Source organism: Halichoerus grypus, chromosome 3 (genome assembly GCF_964656455.1).
Source record: "Halichoerus grypus chromosome 3, mHalGry1.hap1.1, whole genome shotgun sequence".
Lineage (NCBI taxonomy): Eukaryota > Metazoa > Chordata > Mammalia > Carnivora > Phocidae > Halichoerus > Halichoerus grypus.
The window spans coordinates 170202176-170220805 of record NC_135714.1 but is presented as its reverse complement, the minus strand read 5'-3'; positions in this window follow the sequence as shown (position 1 = coordinate 170220805).

The following is an 18630-nucleotide window of genomic DNA, read 5'->3' as shown; positions in this document are numbered from 1 at the left end:
CAAGGGCTTGTGTAAGGACAGGGCGGCAGGGCAGTGATGCAGAGTCGTGTGGAGGAGTCCAGGGAGGGAAACCGGTGACACGCACCTCTGCTCCCAACTTGGTGCCCGTCACAGCTTCCTCCGATTTCACCTGTGACCCAGGGGAAAGGCAATCACAGAATGGGATTTCAAGAGTTCAGAGACAGTCCCCCTCATCCATCAGGACCTCAAAGTCATGAAGGACGGCGGCCTCCAGAACCCCTGATGGAATCACAGGATGTCAGAGCCAAAGGGCACCTCTACGATCCTCCCTTCCTCATCCTGCCAGGGAGGAAACTGAGGCAAGGGGGGATTACGACTTGCCCAAGGCCACCCAGGGGTGCCAGGAGAGAAGGCCAGGTTTTCCTGAAACAGCCTGGGATGGAGGTTCTGGAGACAGGGATGCTCAAGGGAAGAGACAGACCTCTGGATGCAGCCGAGGGGCTGTCTTGGTTTGAGGGCCGCCAGGCACTTCGGGCTCAGCTGAAGTGCATCTCGCCAGGTGTCCCAGTGCAAGGTGCTGCCCGAAACAGAGAGCCACACAGGTTGCGGGAGGCCTGGACAAAGGCACTGAAATGGCCGGGCACAGGGGAGGGTCAGGGAGGGAAAGGACCTGCCATGAGCCCTTGCCAGTGAATGAGCAGACAGGAGCATCCTGCCCTGGCTGTCAGGGCACCGTCCCAAGGGAGAGCCAGTGACCCCTGTGATGGGGACCTAGAGCTGGTGTATTAAATTAAGAACATGCAGATTGTGAACCATTGGCTGAGGGGGCATGAGCTACCCCCACAGTATCTGAGCTCCCACTTTGGGGAAGGGAGAACCCCGGGCTTGTTTGGATTGAAGGCACAGTTCCAATTCACTCACAAAGGAAGTCAAGTCACAGATTAATGACCTACGCATCCCAGAAACCGGGCGGGGTGCGTGGGCCACTCACAGCGGGAAGGCCAGTCCTCCGCCCCAGGTCAGCAGCAAGCAGGGGATGGAGAGCAGGGAAGCAAACACCTACTACTTAATGAGGGCGTTGGGGTGAAAGTCACTAACTTTTCATGGACTCACTCTGAGTGGTCATTGTAAAGGTGCCCCCAGAAAAGCAAAGGGGGAACCTGGGGTGAGAATCCTAAGTCCAGGTTCCTATCTAAATGCCCAGACTCTCGGGGCGCCTGGGTGGCTCAGTCAGTTAACTGTTGGACTCTTGGTTTCCGCTCAGGTCATGGTCTCCCAGGTTGGGGAGTCCCCTGCGTGGGATTCTCTCCCCTCCCTCCCCCTTCCCCTCTGCTCCTCACCCTGCTCGTGCTCTCTCTGTCCCTCTCCAAAATAAGTAAGTAAAATCTTAAAAAAAAATGTCCAGACTCTGCATGCTTGCAAAGTTGTCATACTGTCAAATGCCAAGGCGGCTCTCAAAATGGCTGTTTTCTCATCACACTGCCCAGGGATCAGCTCTGTGACTCCCTGAGCCTCAGCAAGTGGGAGCGCAGCTCATTGGGTCTCTCTCGTCCCGTCACTGCTAGGCCTTCAGCCTAATCCAGTGCCGGCATAAAACTCAGTCCATATTTGTTGAGTGAATGAACGAGACATGTCTCCGTACACACAATCACACATGGCCTCACAATGACAATCAGGTTCTGCGACCACAGGAGAACCCCCACCCTCTCCGGGCTTCAGCATCCTCATCTCTAAAACAAGAGGCTCTGCAAACTCCCTTCCACCTCAAATATTCTCAGATTCCGTGAAGTTGTGCACATTTAAAATCATTTCCCATCTAGTAAGACCAAATGCAGACATCCACAGAGATCCATATTTCAGCATGAAGAGCTTCAAATGTGTCTGAACTTAAGCTGTGGAGCGTTCTGTTTAACCTTTCAACATAGGTTTGATTTGGCGTCGAATCCAGCGCAAGGTGAAAGGCGCCCTGGAGTGACCAGGCAGCCCTGAGCGAGGACAGGAGTCCAGGCCAGGCCAGGCGGAGGGTGTGGGAAGCCAGCCACCTCCTCAAAGGCATTTCGGAGGAAAGGGAGCAGGCAGCAGAGTAGGGTGAAAAAAAGAGCAAAGCAACAAGAGGAAAAACACAAGTGAGAAGGAGCAGAAGGAAAGCAAAGTGAAGGGTAGGGCAGTTTTCGGGGCCAGAGAATGTGAGCGATTTCACCTGTAGAGGTCACTCCAGTCATACTCAGGGGCCTCCTGAGCCTACCTCAGGCACGGCCCCGGGCGGAGGGCATCTCGGTGGCACTGGGCACCCGCGCTCCAGGTGGCCTACTGAGCAGGAAAAACCTAGAGGCCACAGGAAAAAGTGAAAAGCGGTATGAGTTAGTCCAGACGCGTAACGAAATGTGGCCACACAGTGGAAAACTATGCAGCCCTTAAAAAGAAGGGGGCCACCCCAGGTAGTGCAATATGCATACAAGCTCCCCAAGATACAGTAAGTGAGATACAAGGATGATGAAGAACAGCACTGATGGGAGGCTTTCGCCTGGGTAATAAAACAAGGGAGTAGAGCTATTCGAGAGAGCCACGCAGAGAAAATGTCTGGAAAGACACAAGGGAATTCTTAACTAGGCTGCCCTCAGGGAAGGGAACAAGGAACTGGAGAGGAGGAAGGGGTTTAGCTTCTCATTGTCTGCACATCCTTTTATGCAGTTTTAATTCTTTAATGTGAGGATGTCTTACTATTAATTACTAGTTAATTGCTACGAAGCCCAGCATTCTTAGGCTCTTCTTTGGTTGCCTGGGTTTTCCCTGCACCTGTCTCCTGGAGTCTCAGTCATCTCCTGGCAGGACCTTGATGAAGGACTCATGTCGGTGCCAGTGTGAAGCTGGTCAAGACGGCTCTCTTTCTTTCTGGTTGTTCCGTATTTACCCTTCCTGTGAGCCTGTCGACGGCTTCCCAGCTCTTCTCCCGTCGGTCATTCAGCACTGCTCTGCCGGCTGGCAGACCCACCTTCCTGCTGGCACGTGGGTCCCCGGGACAGCCCCAGACCTGCCATCAGGGCAATCTCTCAGAAGACCTAGGAAGAAAAAATTGGTCCCAGCTCTCCTTTGTTGGTTCTTTCCTTTCTCACTCTCTCTTTTTTTAAGTTGTAATAACATATAGAACATAATTTTACCACGTTAAGCATTTTAATTTTACGGTGGCATCAAGTACACTCACGCCGTTGTGAAGCCATCCCCACCATCCATCTCCAGAACCTTGTCATCTTACCAAACTGAAATTCGGCACTCACTAAACACTAACTCTCCATTCCCCCCTCCTCCCAGCCCTTGCTGGTCTCCATTCTACTCTGTTTCTATGAATTGGACGACTCTAGGTTCCTCATAGGGGTGGAATCATACCATATTCATCCTTTTGCATCTGGCTGATTTCACCTTGCATAATGTCATCAAGTTTTATCCTAATTGTACCATGTCAAAATTCTCTTCCTTTTTAAGGCTGAACAATATCACGTTGTATGTACGTAACACACTTGTTTGTCCATTCACCCATCAGTGGACACTTGGGCGGCTTCCACTTTTTGCCTATTGTGAATAATGCTGCTATGAACAGAGGTGTACAGACAGCTCTTGTTTTGTTTTTAAATCAGATTTAATCAGATATAATCTATATACAACAAAATTTACCCATTTTACATATGCAGTTTGATCAGTATTGTCTAGATATGGAACATTTCCATCACCTAAAGTAGTCCCTTGTGACTCTGGGTGGTCAATTCCTCCCCCGCCCCACCCTGAGGCGACCACTGGTCTGCTTTCTGTCACTAGAGGTTAGTTTTTTACTTTTATGTGTACATAGAATGATACAAAAAGTACTCTTTTGAATCTGGCTTCTTTTGCTCGGCATCACGTTCTTGAGATTCATTTTGTTGTCAATAATATGTCAGGAGATTTTCTCTTTATTGCAAAACAAGTATCCCATTGTATGGTTATACCGCATTTGTTTATCCACCCAACAGTTGATGAACACTGGGTTCATTTGTGATTCAAGCTGCTATGAATAGTTATGTACAAATCTTTGGGTGGACAGATGTTTCCATTTCTCTTGGATACATAACTAGGAGTGGGCTCGCGGGGAAGTACGTGGTAAGTTTGTGTTTAACTTGATAAAAAACTGTCAAACTCTTTCTCAAAGTGGTTGTACCATTTTCCATTCCCACTAACAGTGTATGAGAGTTCAAATTGCTCCATGTCTTTATCAACATGCAGTAAGGTCAGTCTTTTCCATTCTAGTTGTGTGAGGTGGTATCTCAGTGTGGTTTCAATTTACATTTCCTCAATGACTAATAATGTTGAACATCTATTCACACTTTATATTGGTCATTTGTATATCTTCTTTGTTGAAGTGTCTGCTCAAGTCTCTTGCCTAGTTTTTAAAAATTGGGTTGTTTGTCTTATTGTGTTGTAAGCATTATTTATATATTCTGGGTACAAGTCCTTTGTCAGATTATGTATTGCAAATATGTATATCTCCTGGCCTGTGACCAAACTTTTCATGTTTTAATGGTGAAGAGAAGATTTTTATTTTGATAAAATCCAATTTATCAATTATTTTATGGTTCATGTCTTTGTGTCCTATGTATTTTTTTGTTTGCCTTCTTTGGCTCATCATTATTCCTAAAATTCATTCATTGCATGCAACTCTAGTCCTTTCATTTTCACTAGTGTATAGAATTCCTTTGTATGTACATACTGCAAATTATTTGTCCATTTTATTATTGAGGATATGTGGATTGTTTTCGGCCATTACAATGGGATACATATACAAGTATATGTATCCCAGGGCATATGTGCATGTACTTCTCTAGGTTTACAACACAGTGGAATTGCTGGGTGACAGGATAAATAAATAAATAAATATATATATATATATATATATATAGAGAGAGAGAGAGAGAGAGAGAGAGAGAAAGAGAATAAATAGAGAATATATATATATATATATATACATATAAATATAGAAATTCAACTGTACTAGAAAATACTGAGATGTTTCCAAAAGTAGTTGAACTAATTTACACTCCCATCAGTAGTTTATGAATTCCAGGTACTTCACATTCTTGCCAATAGTTTATATTTTTTTCATGTTTATTTATCTGGTGGGTGCATAGTGGCCATTCATTTTTCAGTCCTTTTAAAATATATGTATTTATTTATTATTATTATTTTAAAGATTTATTTATTTTAGAGAGAGAGCACAGGAGGGGGGAGGGGAGAAGAGGAGGAGAGAGAGAGAGAGAGAGAGAGAGAATCTCAAGCAGACTCCCTGTCAAGCATGGAGCCTGACACAGGGCTCAATCCAATGACCCTGAGATCATGACCTGAGCTGAAATCAGGAGTTGGACGCCCAAATGACTGAGCCACTCAAGTGCCCTAAAATATATGTATTTTAATTAAGGCCATACATTTTTTGCAAAATACTTCTTTGCATGTAGTGATTTTTAAAAACACTTTTATCTTGAAAAAATTTTAAATGTATTCAAATGTGTAGAGAATAGTATCATGAACTCCCGGGTACTCATTAGCCAGTTTCAACAATTGTCAACTCACTGCTAATATTATTTTATTTATATCAATGCTGGATTATTTTGAAGCAAACCCCAGACAGCATACCCTTTCATTTATACATATTTTAGCATTTAACTCTAAAAGAAAATGATCTTCTAAAAAAGAGGCACAATATATTATATCATAAAGCATAATATAACACACTTAAATAATACCAAATTCCTAGTATCATCAAATATGCAGTGTTCAAATTTCCAATTACCATAAGTAGATTTCTAAATTAATTGCTTAGAATCAGGATTCAAACAAGGTCCATACATTCCATTTCATTCACATGTCTCTTAAATCTCTTAATCTGTAAATTCCCAACACATTCTTGCTTCCCTTACCTCCTATCTTTTATTATTCCTTGCAATTTATCTGTAGAAAAAACTTGGGGCATTCATCTGGTAACATTTCTCATATCCTAGATTGTGTTGATTGCATCACTGTGGTGGTATTTAACATGTTCTATCTCTTGCATTTCCTGTTAACTGACAGATTGAGGTTTATTCAAAATCAGGTTGATCTTCTGGTAAGAATATTTTCATAGGTGATGTAAAAACACATGATGTCCTGGATGTCTCTTTTTGTGACGCTAGCAGCACTTGTTGATCTTTTTTTTAAATTAATTTATTTACTTGAGAGAGAGAGAGAAGGCGCACAAGGTTGGGGGGGAGGGGCAGAGGGAGAGAAGCAGACTCCCTGCTGAGCATTGAGCCCGACACGGGACTTGATCCCACGACCCGGAGATCATGAACTCCGTCCAAATCAAGAGTCAGATGCTTAACCCACTGAGCCACCCAGGTGCCCTGATCTTTGTTTAGATTCACTATTTCATATGAATTGCAAATAATCCCGCTCAAAATACTTTCCAATTTTTATTTTTCCCTGGCCCATGAATTACATAAAAGCATATTTTTAAATTTCTAAAAATATGTGGATTTTCTAGTTTGTTGTTGTTACAGATTTCTAGCATAATCACATAGTAGTCAGACTTACTTGGTGTGATTTCAGTCCTTTGGTATTTGTTGAAGCATGCTTTATTGCTTAGTATGTGCAATTTTTAAAGATAATGTATATTCTGCTATTTTTGCATGCTGTGTTTTATATGTGTTTATTAGGACAATTTTGTTAATCTTGTTCAATTATTTTATATCATGACTGGTAGATCTGTCTTTATAGTATGACTGGTAGAACTGCTTGCTAGTTCTGTCATTTACTTTATTTTTTTTTTAAGATTTTATTTATTTATTTGACAGAGAGAGAGACAGCGAGAGAGGGAACATAAGCAGGGGGGGAGTGGGAGAGGGAGAAGCAGGCTTCCCTCTGAGCAGGGAACCCGATGTGGGGTTCGATCCCAGGACCCTGGGATCATGACTGGAGCTGAAGGCAGACGATTAATGACTGAGCCACCCAGGCACCCCTCTGTCATTTACTTTAAAAAGTCTTTTAAAATCTACCACTCTGAGCTTTCCTATATACCAGCAAAGAACAAGTGGAATTTAAAATTAAAAACACACTACCATTTACATTAGCAACCCCCAAAATTAAATACTTGGGTATAAATTCAACAAAACATGTATAAGATCTGTATGAGGAAAACTACAAAACTCTGAGGAAAGATATGAAAGACAACTAAATAAATGAAGAGATAGCCCATGTTCATGGATAGAAGTCTCAATATAGTCAACATGTCCATTCTTCCCAACTTGATCTATAGAGTCAGTGCAATAAAAATAAAAATCTCAGCAAGCTATTTTGGGAATATCAACAAAATGATTTGAAAGTTTATATTGAGAGGCAAAAACCCAAACCAAAAATAACAAAAAAACCCAGAGAAGCCAACTTAATATTAAAGAACAGGGGTGCCTGGGTGGCTCAGTTGGTTAAGCGACTGCCTTCGGCTCAGGTCATGATCCTGGAGTACCGGGATCGAGTCCCACATCGGGCTCCCTGCTCGGTGGGGAGTCTGCTTCTCCCTCTGACCCTCCTCCCTCTCATGCTCTCTGTCTGTCATTCTTTCTCTCGCAAAAAAAAACAAAAAAAAAGAACAAAGTCAGAGGACTGACACTGCCTAGCTTCAAGACTTACTATAAAACTACAAAATAATCAAGACAATGTGTTATTGGCAAAAACAAAACCAAAAACAAACAAGCAAAAGAAATAGATTAGTGCAACAGAAATAGTACCACATAAATATAAACCACTGATCTTTGACAAAGAAGCAAAGGCAGTTATAATAAAGAAAAAAATCATCTTTTCAACAAATGATGTTGGAACAATTGGACATTCACATTCCAAAAAGATGAATCAGGACACAGATCTTATACCTTTCACAAAAGTTAACTCAAAATGGATCTTAAGCCTAAATGTAAGATGCAAAACTTTAAAACTCCCAGAAGATAACATAAAAGAAAACCAAGAAGATCTTGGGTATGGCTATGAGTTTTTAGATACAAAATCAAAGACACAATCCATGAAAGAAATAATCTATAAGCTTGGCTTCATTAAAAATTGAAAATTCTGTTTGTGAAAGACAATGTTAAGAGAATAATAAGGCAAGCAAGAATGGGAGATAATATTTGCAAAAGATGTATCTGAGAAAGGACTATTATCCAAAATATATAAAGAACTCTTAAAACTCAACAATAAGAAAATGAACAATAATTAAGAAATGAGTAAAAGAGTTGAACAGACATCTCACCAAAGAAAACATACAGATGGCAAATAAGCATATGAAAAGATGTTTAACATGTCATTAGGGAATTGCATATTAATACAAGATAGTATTGGAATATCCAGAATTCAAAATAGTGATCACACTAAATGCTGGTGAGGATGTGGAACAACAGGAATTCTCATTTTTTGTTGGTAGGAATGCAAAATGTACATTCACTTTGGAAGATAATTTGGCAGTTTCTTACAAAAACTAAACATTCTCTTAATGCAATCCCTATCAAAATACTACCAGCGTTTTTCACAGAGATAGAACATGGAACCACAAAAGACCCTGAAAAGCCAAAGCAATCCTGAAAAAGAAAAGAAAAGCTGGAGACATCACAATTCTGGACTTCAATAAACACATCATTTCTCATAGTTCCCAGAGTCAGGAACAAGTTCTGTTACAAAGCTGTCATCATCAAGACAGTATGGTACTGGCACAAAAACAGACACATAGATCAATGGAACAGAAGAGAGAGCCCAGATATGGACCCTCAACTCTATGGTCAACTAATCTTTGACAAAGCAGGAAAGAATATACAATGGAATAAAGACAGTTTTTTAAACAAATGGTGTTGGGAAAACTGGACAGCAGCATGCAGAAGAATGAAACTGGACCACTGTCTTACACCATACACAAAAATAAATTCAAAATAGATGAAAGATCTCAATGTGAGACAGGAATCCATCAAAATCCTAGAGGAGAATAACCTCTTTGACCTTGGCCACAGCAACTTCTTGCTAGACACATCTCCAAAGGCAAGGGGAACAAAAGCAAAAATGAACTATTGGGACTTCATCAAGATAAAAAGCTTCTGCACAGCGAAGGAAACAATCAACAAAACTAAAAGTCAGCCTACAGAAGGGAAGAAGATATTTGCAAATGATATATCAGATAAAGGATTAGTATCCAAATCTATAAAATTATCAAACTCAATGCCCAAAAAACAAATAATTAAGAAATGGGCAGAAGACATGAATAGACATTTTTCCAAAGAAGACATACAAATGGCTAACAGACACATGAAAAGATGCTCAACATCACTCATTATCAGGGAAATACAAATCAAAACAATGATGAGATACCACCTCACACCTGACAGGCCAAAATTAACAACTCAGGAAGCAGACGTTGGCAAGAATGTGGAGAAAGGGAAATTCTCTTTTACTGTTGGTGGGAATGCAGGCTGGTGCCGCCACTCTGGAGAACAGTATGGAGGTTCCTCAAAAAGTTAAAAATAGAACCACCCTGCAATCCAGCAACTACACTACTAGGTATTTACCCAAAGAACAATTGGGTACATGCACCCCAATGTTTATAGCAGCAATGTCCACAATAGCTAAACTATGGAAAGAGCCCAGATGTCCATCAACAGATGAATGGATAAAGAAGAGGTGATACACACACACACACACACACAGACACACACACACACATACACACACACTGGAATATTACTCGGCCATCAAAAAAATGAAATCTTGACACTTGCCACGAGGTGGATGGAGCTAGAGAGTACGATGCTAAACAAAATAAGTCAGTCAGAGAAAGACAGATACCATATGATCTCACTTGTATGTGGAATTTAGGAAACAAAACAGATGAACATATGTGAAGGGGAAAACAAAGCGAGAGGGAAACAAAGCATAGAGACTCTTAATGATAGAGAATAAACTGAGGGTTGATGGAGGGAGGTGGGTGGGGGATGGGCTAGATGAATGATGGGTATTAAGGAGGGCACTTGTGATGAGCACTGGGTGTTATACGTAAGTGATGAATCTCTAAATTCTACTCCTAAAACCGGTATTACACTATATGTTAACTAGAATTTAAATAAAAATTTGGAAAAAAAAACCCAAAACTAAACTAAACTTTCTCTTATTATATGAGCCAGCAATCACACTCCTTGGATTTACTCAAATGAATTAAAAACTTACGTCAAATCACTGTACTGTACACCTAAACTAATATTATACCGTATGTTAACTAACAGGAATTCAAGTAAAAACTCAAAAGAAAACCCAACTTACGTTGACACAAAAACCTACACATGGATGTTTATAATAGCTTTATTCATAATTGCCAAAACTTGGAAGCAACAGAGACGTCCTTCAGTAGAAGAATGGATAAACTGTGGTACATCCAGACAATGAAATATTATTCAACATTAAAAATAATTTTCAAGCCATGAAAAGACATGGAGGAAACTTAAATGTACATTATAAGTGAAAGGACCCCATATGAAATGGCTACAGATTGTATGATTCTAACTATATGGCATTCTGGAAAAGCAAAACTATGAAGACAGTAAAAATATCAGTGGTTGGCAGGAGTTAAGGGAGAGAGAAAATGAACAGGGAGAGCACAGAGGATTTTTAGGGCAGTGAATTATGTATACTACTACAAAGGTGGAACATGTCAAAACCCATAGGATGTATAACACTGAAAGGGAACCTTAATGTAAACTATGAAATGTGGGTGATTATGATGTGTCAGTGTAGGTTCATCAGTTGTAAAAAAATGTACCACTGTGGTAGAGAATGTCAGTAGTGGGGGGAGGTATGCATGTGTGGGGACAGGGATTGTATGGGAAATTTCTGTACCTTCTGCTCAATTTTACTGTGACCCTAAAACTGCTCTAATAAATAAAGTTGATTAATTTTCAAAAATCTGCCACTATGAAGAGTTTTTCAATTTATTATAGTTCTGCCCTTTTTTGCTTTACATATTTTGGAATTGTTAATAAGTGTATGTGAATTTAGAATTTTTATATCTTACTAGTCAATTAAAACTTTACCATTAAGTAACCCTCTTTATCTTACTAATCCCTCTTCTTAAATTCTATTTTGCCTCATATTAATATAGCTATAGTAGCTTTCTTTTGGTTAGTAATTTCCTGACATGTCTTTTTCTATTTTTTTATTTAAAAAATTTTTGGTACTCTTACATTTTTTTCTGTTTCTCTTATAAGAAATATTCATATTATGAAATTTTAGGGTTTTTTTCCAACAATCTTTGTCTTCCTAATGGAATATTTAGTCCATTTAGAAATCATTTGATTGTGGACACATTTGGGTTTTAAGTCTATTTGTTGTGAGTTTTCCACTTAATCTACTTGTCTGTATTTTTTCTCTCCTTTGTTCCCTTCTTGGGGATTTATTATTATTTTCTATCATCTCATTTTCCCCACATACTATTTTGGAAGTTACACACTCTGTTTCTATTCCTTTAGTGATTCCCCTGGAAATTAAAATACACATTCTAAATTTTCTGATAGCTAATATTAGGACAATGTAAGGACATTTGTTTAACCCAATTTATCCTCTTCTAACTCATATGAAATTGTCATCTTGTATTTTAATTATATACATATGTGTGTGTATAATTGCTTAGATTTACCCATATATTTCCCCAAATATTGGTTTAACATTAGAAAATCAATCAACATTTGGGCACATTGACAGATTATAGGAGAAAAAAATTGTAAGAATTCTCAAGAGATGTAGAAAAAGCATTTCATAAAATTCAGCATCCACTCATGATAAAACTATTTAAAAACTAGGAATTAAATGACTCTTCCTTCGTCTATGAAGAGTATGCCTGCTTTTACCACTTCTCTTCAACATTGTGCTGAAGATATAACCCAGTGCTGAAAAAGGAAAAAAAGTATAAAAATTGGAAAAGAAATAAAACATTTTTAAAGATGATGTGACAGTATAGATAAATAAGCCAAGAAACTGCAGGTAAATTATTAGAATTATTAAATGAGTTAATAAGGTTATAGGATACAAAGTCAAAATACAAAAATTACTGCTATTTCTGTACACCAATAAACAGAAAATAAATTTTTTAAAAGTTAATTTTTTAGGGGCACCTGGATGGCTCAGTCGGTTGAGCATCCTGCTCCTGGTTTTGGCTCAGGTCATGATCTCAAGGGTCGTGGGATTGAACCCCGAGTGGGACTCCGCACTCAGTGGGGAGTCTGCTTGAAGATTCTCTCCCTCTGCCCCTCCCCCTGCTCTCTCTCTCTTTCTCTCTCTAAAATAAATAAGTCTTTTTAAAAAGTTAATATTTTTAATAGTTTCAAAATATTCAAAAATATTAAATACCCAAGAATAAAGTAACAAAGCACAGAACCTCTGCACAGAAATTACTAAAAAATTTTGATAGAAATTGAAGAATTCTTATACAAATATATCATGTTCAATGAATGGGACTGTCAATACTTTTAAGATACGAATTTTTGCCAAATTGATTTTGAGGATCAATGCAATCACAATAAAATGTCAAAGGATCAGGCACCTGGGTGGCTCAGTTGGTTAAGCTTCTGCCTTCGGGCCTGAGCTTCTGCTCAGGTCATGATCCTGGAGTCCCGGGATTGAGCCCCATGTCAGAGTCTGCTTCTCCCTCTCATCCTCCCCAGCTTGTGCTCGCTCTTTCTCTCACTCTCTCTCAAATAGATGAATAAAATCTATTTAAAAAATGATCAATGATGATTTAAAGTGATTTAAATGATTTTAAAAATGTCAGTAGGATCTTTTTAGGAATCTGGCAAGGTGATTCTAACAAGATATGGACATACAAAAGGCCTGGAAGGGTTAATCACTCTTGAGGAAGAAAAGCAACTTGGGAGGATTTGTTGCATTTAATAGCAAGACATCTCATAAAGCTACAGTAATTAAGACAGGATAGATATACAGCCAGTGCATAAATATTTCAGGAGAGATACACAGACCAGAATAGTCCCAAGACAGATCTACGCATCTAGATGCATGATGTCGAGCAGGGGTGGAGGAATAAATGGTGTTGGAATTGTATATTTATACGAGAAGAAAATGACACTGTTCCCCTGACTCATGCTATAAATGCAAATCATTCCAGGTATAGTAAAGAATTAACTATGTAAGCAAAACAATGAAGCTGTTAAAAATTGCTCTACAGAGAATACTATGATAATCTCAGGGTAGGAAAAGACTTCTTAACCCAGGCAGAAAAAGCACTCCCCATAAAGGGAGATATTATTGAACTGGATCACATTAAGAACTCTGTTCATCAAAAGACACCATTAAGAAAGCAAAAGGGCAAGTTACAGAATGGGCGGAGATATGTGTAGTACATGTAACTGACAGAAGATGCATCCAAAATGCATAAAGTACTCCTACAAGTCGGTAAGAAAAAGACAACTCTGTAGTAATACAGGGAAAAGGCTTGAACAGACACTTTGCAAAAAGAGGAATTTCAGATAGCCAATAAACACATGAAAAGGTGCTCAACATAATTAATAATTCAGTAAAATGCAAAATAGAACCACAAAGAGATTCCACTACACATCCACTGGATTGACAAAAGTTTAAAATAATTGAAAATATCAAATACTGAGGAGAATGTGTATAAGAGGAGCTCCCATATACTGCTGATGGGAGAAAAAAATGGTATTTTTCTTTAAGATTTTATTTATTTATTTGACAGAGAGAGAGAGAGAGAGAGAGAGCTCACAAGTAGGCAGACAGGCAGGCAGAGGGAGAGGGAGAAGAAGGCTTCCTGCTGAGCAGAGAGCCTGATGCAGGGCTTGATCCCAGGATGCTGGGATCATGATCTGAGCCGAAGGCTTAACCGACTGAGCCACCCAGGCACCCCTAGTATGGTTATTTTTGAAAACTTTTTGGCAGTATTTAGTCAGTTGAATTTACATTCTATCATCTAGCACTTCCCCTTCTAGGAGTATACTAAGAGAAATGTCTGCAAATGTGTGCAGGAGACCTACGCAGGGTTAAATATAGCCACATTTCTAATAACCCCAACTAGAAACAACCTAAATCTATGTCAACTTTAGAAGGTATAAATACACTTTGTACAGTCCCATAATAGAATATTACACAGCCATGAAAATAAATGAATCATAGTGACATGCAACATCGGGAACAAACCTCACAAACATGTTGAGGGAAACCAGATGCAAAATGCAGAATTCCATTTTTTTTTAAGATTTAGTACATGTATTTTTAGGTTTGTAAAATTGTCAAATATTTTTAGACCATCTCAACTTCTAGAAAATTATTCCATTTGTGTTACAGGCTTTTTTAAAATTCATGATCCAATTTTATTCCTGAAATAGATTTTTAAACTTCAGGAGATAGCTATGAGGTCTTAAGTAAAATTTTAGGTACTGTAAACTTAGTGAAAATGCGTTCTTTAAAAAAAATTTATTATTGAAATATAGTTGACATACAATGTTATATTAGTTTCAGGGGTACTACATAGGGATTGGACAATTCTATACATTACACAGTGCTCACCATGGTAAGTGTGGTCACATCCGTCACCATACAGACATTATTACAATATTATTGACTATATTCCCGATGCTGTACATGATTCCATTTGTATAAAGTTCAAAACCAGGCAAAACGAAACTATGGTGTTTAAGAGTGCATACCAAAGTAGTAAAATATTTTTTAAAAATTTAAGAAAGTACCTATCACGAGTCTGGTGATTATCTTTGGTTGGGAGAGAGGATTGCAATCAGATTTCTGGGCTGCTGTACCATTTTCTGAACTGATTTAGTTGTACCGAGGTATTCACTTTAAACAGATGCATGAAGCTGTACATGTTTTATGGACTCTGTATATACTCTATTTTCACAATAAAAACAGGCATAAAAAGATGCTGAGAACCAAGTCTCTCTTCTTCTCTGGGCATATTCACATTTTCATGGGATGCCTGGAACGGCAGAGGAGGCTGCTTGGGGAGGAGCCAACTGAAGACTAAGCTGACGTATCAAGGAGGATGGAACAGACTGATGGAGCCGTCCCATAGCTAGGGAGCCCTAACGAAGTAACTCAACAAAGATAAGCTATAATGGCTTGGTTTGGCTCTGTATTGTTTTGTTTTCCTTTGTAATTTTAGTAGAATTACTTCCTTGGCCCTGTGAAGTTGTTCTTGAAATATTCCATGTTACTCAGTTTTCAGATTTACAACTTTCAATCAAGAGTCCTTTGAGGCTGTCAAGTTAGGGGTTCTAGTCAATTTTAGTTACTTTCCTTAAATAGGAGCTAGACAAACTTTTTAAAAACGGAGTAATTATTCTATTTTGCAAGAGGTCCTTGTGTTTAGTAAAGCCTCCATCACTGCCTCCTACTCAATATATAACTGTTTTCATTTTCTCTGGAAAACTATGATCAAATTCAATCATTTTGACATAACTGACTACAACTGCTGTTCTAACTTTCTTTTTTGTTGTTGTTCTTTCTTTTAAAAAGAACATTACACCAATCAACTCTATTAAAAGCAATACATCAATTAAACAATTAAACAATTAGAACTTGTACGTGGGGCAGAGCCTTAGTCCCAGCAAAGAAGTTTTACGTATGAATGTTTTTCTTTACTTTGTTCATAAGAAACTTCAAACTTAGGGTACCAATTTCAAGGTTTTATATGAAGTTTCCAAAAATAGGAGATTCTGGGACTCAAAAAGCTAAGGCCAACTCAAGTAACTTGAGAAGTGATCTGAATGGCACGTGTCTCCCAACGTTGTCCAGATGTCAGCTTTTCAATGCGAGTCGCAGAAACGCCGCCGTCCCAGCACTGCAGTGCCAGGCGCTAAGTACAGGCGACGAGTCGATGTCAGTCAGCCCCTTGTCTTAGTTTGCTCATCTTTGTACATGTACAAACTAAAAATGGTTGGTTAAAAATAAACATCTCAGAGAATGTTTAAATTTTTTTGAATGTCGCTTAAATGTGGCTTTCAGAGATGTCTGTGTAGTAGAGTTAAATGCTAGAACATTTTTTTCCTATGACAAGAATATATTCTCACACTTGAAGTTTATTCACAGAAATCACCGGAAAACAATTCGCTGAGACTTCTCTCTGCCTAGTGTTTTCAAAGATCTCAAAAAGCCAAAGCCCATCATACCCCAAGGGTTTTCCTTATTTCAGGCAGAAATTACACCTGCCACCTTTTTGAGGCTTTATATAATTGGCATACCGATATTTAGACTCCTCATTAATATAGCAAGGAATCTCATTAAGCCCAATTTGTAGCTGTCACTTTGGAAAGAAAATCCACGGGTCTGTGCTGCATTAGGTAACCACACCAACTTATATAACAAACCCATCCTGCCCCTTAACAGAAATGTATTAACAAATGAGTTGAGTTTTGTTGTGGGGATTGCCAGCTTTCAATTGGATGACCATGCTCAAGAATTCCAGACGTATGTCAACATAAGAAATGTTACTCTATGTGGTCTTCTGAGTTCATTGACAGAAATGTGTCACTTGAATTTTTAGTTTTCTTGAAAGCCACGTGTCATAATAACCTTGCTTCCTCTGTTCTGCCAAGCAGTTTTTGTTTTTCACTATGTATTTCCATTTTCATCGTTGACCTATGTCTTGCACATTAAGAGGAAGGACAAAAACCATCATACACTGCCCCAGCCCTAACAGCGAGAACCTGGAACAGCAGTGGTCACCCGCAGAGCTCCAGTCATCTAGCTGACAAGACTACGGCTCTCCCGGAGTACACATGGTCACCATGCTACAGGGGAAGCTGGGCACCACCTGAGATGCTCAGAGAGGCACAATAGGAATAGATGTCCTGGAACCCTAGTTACTGAGTGTGGGGCAATAGATTCTAACACCAAGGCTGAGGCCAAGGCTCTCAGCAACATACATGAATTAAGTGTATTATCATTTTCCTCCCACATCTACCTTCTGACATAGAGTGAAAATGTCAGAAGGTGGACCATAAAGAAAGGAGAGCACCTCCTCTACTGAGATCATTCATGAGTTGGCTATAAATGGAATTTCATTATTTATATTTTAAATGTAATTTAAATATAGTGGGGATGTTAACACTTTAAAAAGTCTATCATACATTCTTTGGGTCACATGTCCTTTGGAGAAAAATCAGAATTGGGGGCGCCGGGGTGGCTCAGTCAGTTAAGTGTCTGCCTTCAGCTCAGGTCATGATCTCGGAGTCCTGGGATTGAGCCCCGCATCGGGCTCCCCGCTCAGCGGGAAGCCTGCTTCTCCCTCTGCCTCTCCCCCTGGCTTGTGCTCTCTCTCTCAAATAAATAAAATCATAAAAAAAAAAATCAGAATTGCTTTATTTTGAATTCACTTAAAGCAGGTAGTGTGCAGTAGCAAAGACAAGAAGTTGTTTTGGAGTCAGCCCACTAATGATCGCATAGTACAAGCTGACAGTCTTCGGGTCCAAATCATGGTTACTTAAGCAAGCAAAAGACATCAAGGGAAACAAATCATTTCTTTTCTGGAGATGACCTGACCTGACTATATGGCCTAAAACCTGAATGGCATGAGACTGAGAACAAATATCTGCTATCGATACTATTCATGAACACTTCGTAAATTCCTAACTCAGGAAAGAGTGGCAGCTAAAACTTGTACCTACCTTACCTCCCCACCCCCAGCTGTCAGTTTCCCAAAGCTAAATCTAATTTTCTGGAGTCTGCCTCGTATCCAAAATTCTAAATGAAGAGAGGCCAAGTACAACTCAGAAAACATCAAAAAAGATCATTTATGTTCAGGACCTTGATTTCTGGCAAATCTTCCTCGATAACATAATCGGGTAAGCTGAGATGAGAAAACTGCTTTGTTCCAATTCTAGGAACTCCGTGTATTGCAACTGCATTTCCGTTTTTTGGTTGAGTGAGTCCCTTTAGGTTTTCAAATGGATTTCCCTCAGAAATCCAAAGTGAGGTTATGATACCAAAATTTTCATTGAAGAGGAAAAACTATCTACATTGTCAGCATTTAAACCCACGTATGAGTGAAGACTGGCACTTCAAAGTAAAGGCCACAAACTGATACTTGCTGTATAAAGAGGAATGTGAAAAAGGCTAATATTTATAAACAACTGGAGAGTGTGAAATATTTGGGAGAAAAATTCCACATGCAAGACAGACATCCAAAATGGCTCAACATAATTTATTTTTTTTATGTTAAAATGTACAGAGTTCTTTTGAAAGTACTTGCTAGAAAGGGGAAAAAAAAGTGATATTACATACAAGGAGAGGAAGGGAGACCAACTGGCCCAGGAGCGCATGACATGGAGAAATACAAAGGCATCTAGGCACCCCTTCCCCGTAGCTTACAAGTCACCATGAACAAAGTACAAAGAGGTTACAAAACAGGAAAAGCAAATATAAACAGACAGGAATAGACTTAGCTTCATTTGTACATGCGGCTTTTAGAGGCATCTGGAGCTCTATTCACACACTCTAGAGATCTCTTTAAAGAGAATTTTTATCTTTCTTAAAATAGTTTTTAATATTCTACAACAAAGATAAAAAATTTTAAAGATGGAATGAAATGAAAAAGCTCTTATTTTAAAAGGC